The sequence below is a fragment of the Sorex fumeus genome, unplaced genomic scaffold (assembly GCF_029834395.1).
Source record: "Sorex fumeus unplaced genomic scaffold, SorFum_2.1 ptg000095l, whole genome shotgun sequence".
NCBI classification, from domain to species: Eukaryota; Metazoa; Chordata; class Mammalia; order Eulipotyphla; family Soricidae; genus Sorex; species Sorex fumeus.
Genome location: NW_026606152.1, coordinates 17,618,118 through 17,626,664, shown reverse-complemented (window position 1 = coordinate 17,626,664; position 8,547 = coordinate 17,618,118). Strand labels below are relative to the sequence as shown.

Genomic DNA, 8,547 nt, shown 5'->3' with positions numbered 1-8,547 from the left:
TGGAGTACCCTCTAGGTATGGTTGGGCCCAAAGAGTTGATTTTTATTTATTTACTTATTGATTGATTGAGTGATTGACTGAATCACCATGACTGGTTGACTGAATCACCATTGAGTGATTGACTGAATCACTGGGACATAAAGAGATACAAAGCTGTTCATGAGTAGGTTTCAGTCATACAGTGTTCCAAGACCCATTGCTCCACCTGTGAACATTTCCCACCTACAGTGTCCCCAGTTTTCCCCCTGAAATCCTTTCTCTCCCTCTCTCTCTCCTCACCCCCGCCCCCTGTCTCTCCCTTTCTTCTACCTATCTACCTATCTACCGATCTCTCCCTTTTCAGGCATCATGGTTTACAACACAGGAACTGATAGGTTACCATGTTTCTTCCTTTACCTATTTTCACTTCACAGTTCTTTTCCAGCATCATCATTTCCAACTATCTTTGTCATAGTGGTCTCTTCTCGATCCCAACTGCCATCTCCTGTAGCCCATAAGGTAGGCTTCTAACAGTGGACCAATCATCCTGGCCCTTATTTCTACTGTCCTAAGGTATTAATCTAAAGTTATGTTTTTTCATATCCCACAAATGAATGTAATCCTATATCTGTCTGTCTCCTTCTGACTCATCACACTCAGCATGATACTCTTCATGTACATCCATTTATAAGCATACTTCATAACTTCATTTTCACTAACAGCTGCATAGTATTCCATTGTTTACATATACCATAGTTTCTCTAACTAATCATTGAGAATTCTTGGGCATACAAGTTGTTTGCAGATTCTCACTATTGTGAATAGTGCTGCAATGAACATAGAAGTGCAGATAGCATTTCTGCTGTGTGTTTTGGGGCCTGGGAGTATATTGCCAAAGTGGTATTGCTGGATTCATGGAAGCTCAATTTGTAGCTTTCTGAGAAATACCCATATCGTTTTCCGAAAAGGCTGAACCAATCGGCATCCCCACCAACAGTGAAGAAGAGACCCTTTCTCCCCACTTCCATGCTGACATTGGTTGCTCTTGTTCTTTTTGATGTGTGTCAATCTCTGTGGTGTGAGATATCTCATTGCTGTTTGGATTTGTATCTCCCTGATGATTCGTGATGTAGAAAATTTTACCTCTGTTTTTTGGTCATTTGTATTTATTCTTTGAGGAAGTTTCTGTTCGTTTCTTCTCCTCATGTTTTGGTGGGGTTGGATGTCTTTTTCTCATAAAGTTCTACCAGTGCCATATATATCTTGGGTTATATACAATAAGGGGTTAATTGTATGGGTATTGCATAAATAATTTTCCCCCATTATGAGGGCTGTCTTTTTATCATGGTCACCATTTTTTCTGAGTTGCAGAAACTTCTTGGTTTAATGTAGTCTCATTTGGTTATCTTCACTTCCTCTTCCTTGGTCAGTGGTGTATCATTCTAGAAGTTTCCCTTAGCTTTAATGTCATGGAGGGATCTTCCCACATTTTTCTCCATATATCTTAAGAACTCAGGTATGATATTGAGGTCTCTAATTCATTTGATCTGACTTTGTGCCTGGCACTATAAAGAGGTCTGAGTTAATCTTTTTTTTGCATGTTGCTGACCAGTTTTCCCAGCAGCACTTGTTGAAGAGACTTCCTTGCTCAACTTCATATTTATTGAGCCTTTATGATACATTAGGAAATAATAATCTGAGGGCCAGCATCAGGATATTTGACTATATTCCATTGACCTGAGGACTCTCTTTATCTGAATATCATGCTAATTTGATTACTACGACTTTCTAGTAGGGTTTGAAGTTGGGGAAGGTGTTCCCTTCTTCTTTTTACCAAAGATTGCTTTAGCTCATCATGGGAGTTTATTGTTGTGTATGAGTTTCAAGAGGGTTTAATCTATTTCTTTGAAAAATGTTATGGGTATCCTTATAGAAAGTGCATTAAATATTTATAGCGCTTTGGGGTGTATTGCCATTTTGACAGTGTTAATCCTCTCAATCAATGAACATGGGATGTGATTCCATTTCCTCATATCCTCTTTTATTTCATGAAGTAGTGTTTTGTAGAGTTTTTTTGGTATAGGTCCTTAACCTTTTTAGTTGATTCTAGTATACTTGATTTTCTGAGGTTATTGTGAATGGGTTTGTTTTTCGCCTATCTCTTTTTTCTCTTTCATTAATAGTATTTGGGAAAGACATGGACTATTGGATATTGATTTTGTAATATGCTACTTTAGTAAACAAATCTATTCTTCCCAGGAGCTTTTTGGTAGATTTTTTGGGATTTTCTAAGAATACTATCATGTCATCTCCAAATAGTAAAAGCTTGAGTTCTTCCTTTTTTTATCTGGATGCCCTTGATATCTTTTTCTTACCAAAATCATATGGCAAATACTTCAAGTACTATGTTGAATAGGATTGGTGAGAGTGGGTAACTTGTTTTGTGCCTGATTGTATTTTGGGAATCTAGCTCATTGATTTTTCTCCAAGCCTTTAGTTTTTCCCCATTGAGAATAATGCTTGGTGTGGGTTTGTAGTAGTTTGCTTTGACTAGATGGAGGAAAGTACTTTCGACTCCCATTTTGTTGAGAGTTTTACATCATGAATGGGTGCTGGATCTCATCAAATGCTTTATCTACATCTATTGATATTATCATATGATTTTTATCTTTATTTTATTGAGATGGTGTATTCTGTTGATTGACTTGAGAATGTTAAGCCATCCTTGCATCCCCAAGATAAACCTACTTGGTCATAGAGTGTGACCTTTTGTTGAGTTTCTGATTTCTCTTTGCTGGTATAATATTGAGGATCTTTGCATCTGTATTTATCAAAGAAATAGGTCTGTAATTTTCTTTTTTGTGGTTTCTCTGTCTGATTTGAATATCAGGGTGATCTTTGTCTCATAGAAATTGTTTGGGAGTATTTCTGTTTCTTCAATTTCCTGGAAAATCTTAAAAAATGTTGGCAGTAGGTCCTCTTGAAAGGTTTGAAATACTTCATTAGTGAATCCATTTGGGCCTGGGCTCCTGTTTTGGGGGATACTTTTGATTATCATTTCAATTTCCTTGTAGTGATGGGTTCGAGTTTTCAAAATATTCTTGGTTCAGCCTTGGGAGGTAATTGGAATCCAGTAATTTATCAATTTATTCAAGATTCTCTCATTTCCTGCTTTAAATATTCTCAAAATAATCTCTGATGATCCTATGGATTTTGTAGTTTCTATTATGATGTCCCCCTTTGCATTTCTGATTCGGTTTATTAGGATTCTTTCTCTTTTCTTCTTTTTGAGTCTTGCTAGTAGTTTATTGATCTTATTTATTTTCTCAAAGAACCATGTCTTGCTTTTGTTGGTCTTCTGAATTGTATTTTGGGATTATATCTCATTGATTTCTTCTCCAGGTTTTATTATTTCTTTCCTCCTGGCTAGTTTGGACTCCTTTTCTTGGTCATTTTCCAAAATCTTGAGCTGTAAGTTATTTTTGTAGGCCCTTTCTTTCTTCCAGTTGAATTCTGGCGGAGCTATAAACTTTCCTCTTAGAACTGCTTTTGCTCTGTCCCACAAGTTCTGGTAGTTCCTCGTTGTCATTTTTTCTGGAATCTTTTTATTTCCTCTTTGATTTCTTCTCTACACCAATGGTTGTTTATTACTTCCCTCAAATAAAATATTTTCTTGCCGAGTTTTTGTCTGTTTGATCTATTGAGAAGTGAGAAAGTACTGTTGAAATCTCCATCTAGCATTGTGTTGCTATCAATGTTTTTCTTTAAGTCTATTAGAAGTTGTTTTTACGTATTTTGCTGATCTGTCATTAGGAGCATATACATTGAGGAGGGTGAGTTCTTTCTGATGTACAGATCCCATGATCATTAAGAAATGACCTTCACTGTCTCTTATAACCTTTAGCCTGAAGTCCATGTGGTCTGATACTAGTATTGCCACTGCAGCTTTTTGGAGGTGTTCTTTTCTTGAAGAATCATTTTCTAGCCTTTGACTTTGAGCCCATGGTTGCTTTGATTATTCAGATGTGTTTCTTCCAGGCAGCAGAATGTTGGGTTCAGTTTTCTATTTCATCCTGCCATCCTGTGCCTCTGAATTGGTGCATTTAGTCCATTGACATTGAGAGAGATCATTGTGATGGGGATTTTTGCTATCTTTATGTCGAAATTTGGAGTACTTGTGGGGCTTGTCTTAGCTTAAAGTAGCCCTGTTAATTCTTAATGCAACAAAAATATGGAACACTTTACAAGTTGGCCTGTCATCTCTGTGTAAGGATCATGCTAATCTCTATATCATTTCAATTTTAGTATATGTGTTGCCAAACTGAGTATAAGAGCTGATTTTTTCCCCTATTTTTCTCTTCTGATTTCTTTGAGTGTTGTCCTTACTCACTCCTATGGCAGACAGTGATTCCCAATCTAGGAAGGTATTTCAAAGCAGCTTGAAGTGATAAATTTAGAACATTAATGTCCCAGAAGGAAAAGTATGGTTTTTACCATATTATCTTTTACCATACCCAGGGCATCAGTTTTGCAAAATAATCCTTTTGGAAGATGGAGAATCAGTGTTGTTTAATGCTCTTCCCTGAAATCTTCATTAAGAAAATTAAACTGGAGCCTTTTGCTATTCTCACCTCGGTCCTGTGTACATCTCCAGAAAACGGTGGATGGCGTTGTCCGCACCTTGACCACCTTGAAAGTAAGTAGGATTTTTCTCCTGAAGGAAGAGGTGAGAAGCATATTGATGATTTCATTCCACTTTATTACAAGTTCAACTTGAAGGGAAGGTGAGACTCATGAGGCTCCTGTAAAGGACAGAAAAAGGGTCTCAATGTAATTTAATGGCCCAGACACATTAACAACACAGATGACTCAAAGTAACCTGTGTGCATCTTTGTGTGTATAGTGAGTTTTATATCTACTCATAGTGATTCTCAGTCATTCCACATGGGCAAAACAGACCTGTAATTAAAAATCTAGTTCTCTGAGCAGAATGAGCTTTCTTAGGTGATTGAACATGTGTGTAATATTTTATTACTAAGCACATACAACTGTTTGAATGATGTGTACTTTTCGATCAAAATTTAAGTCCAAATATATCTGAAATGGCAGTCTCCTGATGCCGCACCTGGCTTTCTTCACTGGGGCCCCTTGGAGGGGGTGGGTTGAGTTTCCCTCACCACCCCGAGCAGAGACCAGGCAGCTGATGATCTCTGCAACCAGCCATAGTTATGCTTAAGACCACTCTCACCACACTTGAAGGAGCCTCATGCATGAAGGAACTGGCAGAGGAACCCAGGTGTGCGGGACACGGGGCTGAGATATTCAAGACTGCTCGGACCATGGATGGGCCTCCTCCATCCAGATCCCCCATCTTCCAGTAGCTAAGTGCTACACCCACGGACTGCCTCTGGAGCCATGTAATCCCATCAATGGCCAAGATCCAGATACTGGATCTTGTTGATAAGATAACAACTCATATTGTCCAGTTCTCTTTCTCGGAGAACATGGCAGGTTACCAAGCGTATCTTGCCTACATGGCAGAGACTGGCAAGTTACCCGTGGTGTGTTCTATATGCCAAAACCCAGTAACAATGAAGTATCTCATTTCCCTGACCGTGAAAAAACCTCCAATGTGGCACTTGCTAAAATCTCAGGGCTAGGACGAATGGAGATGTAACTGGTGCATGATACCAGTATTCCTCCCACCATGCCCCCAAACATGCCTTTGTGGCAGGGCATTCTCTTTTGTTCTCTGGGGCCATGGCATGCCAGAGAGCCACTCGTGGTGGGCAACTCATGGTCTTGGCTGGCAGGACGAATGGGCTGGTTTTACCCCTCACCCCCAATCCCACGAGGCCGTAGTTGCCCTGTCACCCTAGCTCATACCTGGCTGTCCAATAATCTCTGAGGTGGTGGGCATCGTGCCGCCAGGGGGGAGAAAGGCAGAAGCGACAAATACCCTTTCCCACCTGAGGGAGAATGGTGCCGTAGCTTAATGCATAGTTTAGTCACTTTTCTGCCAAAAGCCTCTGGGTTCCGAATTGGATCCACGTGCCTCTGGTGCTGTGGTCATGCGGGATAGCCTCTTGTGGGGGTCAAATCGTGATCTTGGTGGGGCAGAAAGAATGGCTCTATGGCCTACTTTTGGCATGCATCTCCCACCCAGAGCGGGTCCTCCAAATACCCTTTAGTTGGTGTTCTGGCCTCTATCTGAGCTGCCTTTCCCCCCAGCATGTGATGTCGGCTTCCAAGGCCTGGAGCAAACCTCCTAGTCCTTATCACTCTATTCTTGGGTATTAGTCTCTTATTCTGTTACTTTATATTCCACAGATGAGTACAATCTTTCGATGTCTGTCCATATCTTTCTGACTCATTTCACTTACTATGTTGATCCACTTTATGCAAATTTCATGACTTCTTATTTTCTAACAGCTGCATAGAATTCCACTGTGTAGATGAAACAAAGTGTCATTAACAAGTCATCTGTTCTTGGGCACTAGGGGTTTTTTCCCACAGATTTTGGCTATTGTGAACAGTGCAGCAATGAACATACAAGTGCATATGTCATTTCGGCTGTACTTTTTTGCCTCTCCAGGCTATATTTCCAGGAGTGATATTGCTGGGTCAAATGGGAGCTCAATTTCTAGTATTCGGAGAACCGTTCATACTGTTTTCCAAAACGGCTGAACCTGTCCGCATTTCCACCAGCAGTGAAGGAGAGTCCCTTTTTCCCCACATCCACGGCAACACCGGTAGCTTTTGTTCTTTTGGATGTGGGTCAGTTTCAGTGGTGTGACGTGATATCTCTTTGTTGGTTGTACCTGCATTTCCCTGATGATTAGTGATGAAGAGCATTTTTCATGTGCCTTTTGGCCATTTGGTATCTTCTTTGAGAAAGTTACTGTTCATTTCATCATCCCATTTTCTGATGGGGTTGCATGATTTCTTCTTGTAGAGTTCAACCAGAGCCTTGTATATTGTTGATATCAACCCCTTATTACATAGGCATTGGGTGAATATCCTTTCCCATTCTGTAGATTGTCTTTGTATTCTGGTCACTGTTTCTTTTGAGGTGCAGAAGCTACTTAATTTAAGATAGTCTCCTTTGTTCATCTCTGTTTTCACTTTTTTGGCCAGTGGCATGTTATCTTTGAAGATACCTTTAGCTTCAATGTCGTGGAGGGTTTTGCCCACCTTGTCTTCAATGTACCTGATGAATTCTGTTCTGATGTTGAGGTCTTTGACCCATTTTCATCTGACTTTTGTGCTTGCTGTTAGGTAGAGGTTTGAGCCCATTTTATTGCATGTCGCTGTCCAGTTTTTCCAGCACCGTTTGTTAAAGAAGTCTTTCTTGCTCCACTTCACATTTATTGCTCCCTTATCAAAGATTAGATGAACATATATTTGAAGGTGTGTGTCAGTATATTCAATGCTGTTCCATTGGTCGGCGGCTCTGCCTTTGTTCCAGTACCATGCTGTTTTAATTATTATCGCTTTGTAGTAGAGTTTGAGGTTGGGGAAGGTGAGGCCTCCCATCGTCTTTGTCCCAAGAATTGCTTTAGCTATTCGTGGGCGTTTGTTGTTCCATATGAATTTCAGGAGTGATTGATAAACTTCTTTGAAGCATATTATGGGTATCTTTATAGGGATCACATTGAATTTGTACAATGCTTTGGGGAGTATTGTCATTTTGACAATGTTAATTCTCTCAATACATAAGCAGGAGATATGTTTCCATTTCTTCGTGTCCTCTTATTTTCTGTTGTATAGGTCCTTCACTTCCTTAGTTAAGGTGATTCTGAGATACTTGATTTTCTGAGGCATGACTGTGAATGGGTTGCTTTCTTCATGTCACTTTCTTCTCTCTCATTATTTGCATATAGAAAAGCCATAGTCCTTTGGGTATTGATTTTATAGCCTGCAACTTTACCATATAAATCTATTGTTTCTAGGAGTTTTTTGGTAGAGGTTTTAGAATTCTCTAAATATAGTATCACATCTTCTGTGAATAGTGAGAGCCTGATTTCTACTTTTCCTACATGACTGCCCTTAATATCTTTTTTTATATAACTCCTATTGCAAGTACTTCCAGTACTATATTCAACAGAAGTGCCAAAATGAATTTTTTTCTTTTTGGGTCACACCCTGCGATGCTCAGGAGTTATTCCTGGTTCATGCACTCAGGAATTACTCCTGGCGGTACTCGAGGGACCGTATGGGATGCTGGGAATCGAACTTAGTTTGGTTGCGTGCAAGGCAAACGTCCTACACCCTGTTTATTGCTCCAGCCCCCAAAATGAATTTTTACTAAACATTTTCTATCTGTAAATTTCTATGCTAAGAACAGTGGTATAAATGGTAATATCTGGGTAATTTACAAGTAGATTATGAAGACAGATAATATAAAGAATTTCTTTGTATGAATTTCCAAAATGTGTAGCTTTTATTAAATATGTTAAGAATGAACCGGAGGTCTTGATTATACCATGAAAATGATTTCCCTGTTAGAAGTTACCCTTCTAAAATGCAATAAAGTGACATATTTTGAAAATGTTGATTATTCGTTCA

The 8,547-nt window shown here is 39.4% G+C and overlaps 1 pseudogene; it reads right to left on the bottom strand.

Annotated features, from left to right (window-relative positions):
• Window positions 1-4,204: 4,204 nt before the first annotated feature.
• LOC130040956 (uncharacterized) lies at window positions 4,205-4,301 on the bottom strand (annotated as a pseudogene).
• Window positions 4,302-8,547: the final 4,246 nt, after the last annotated feature.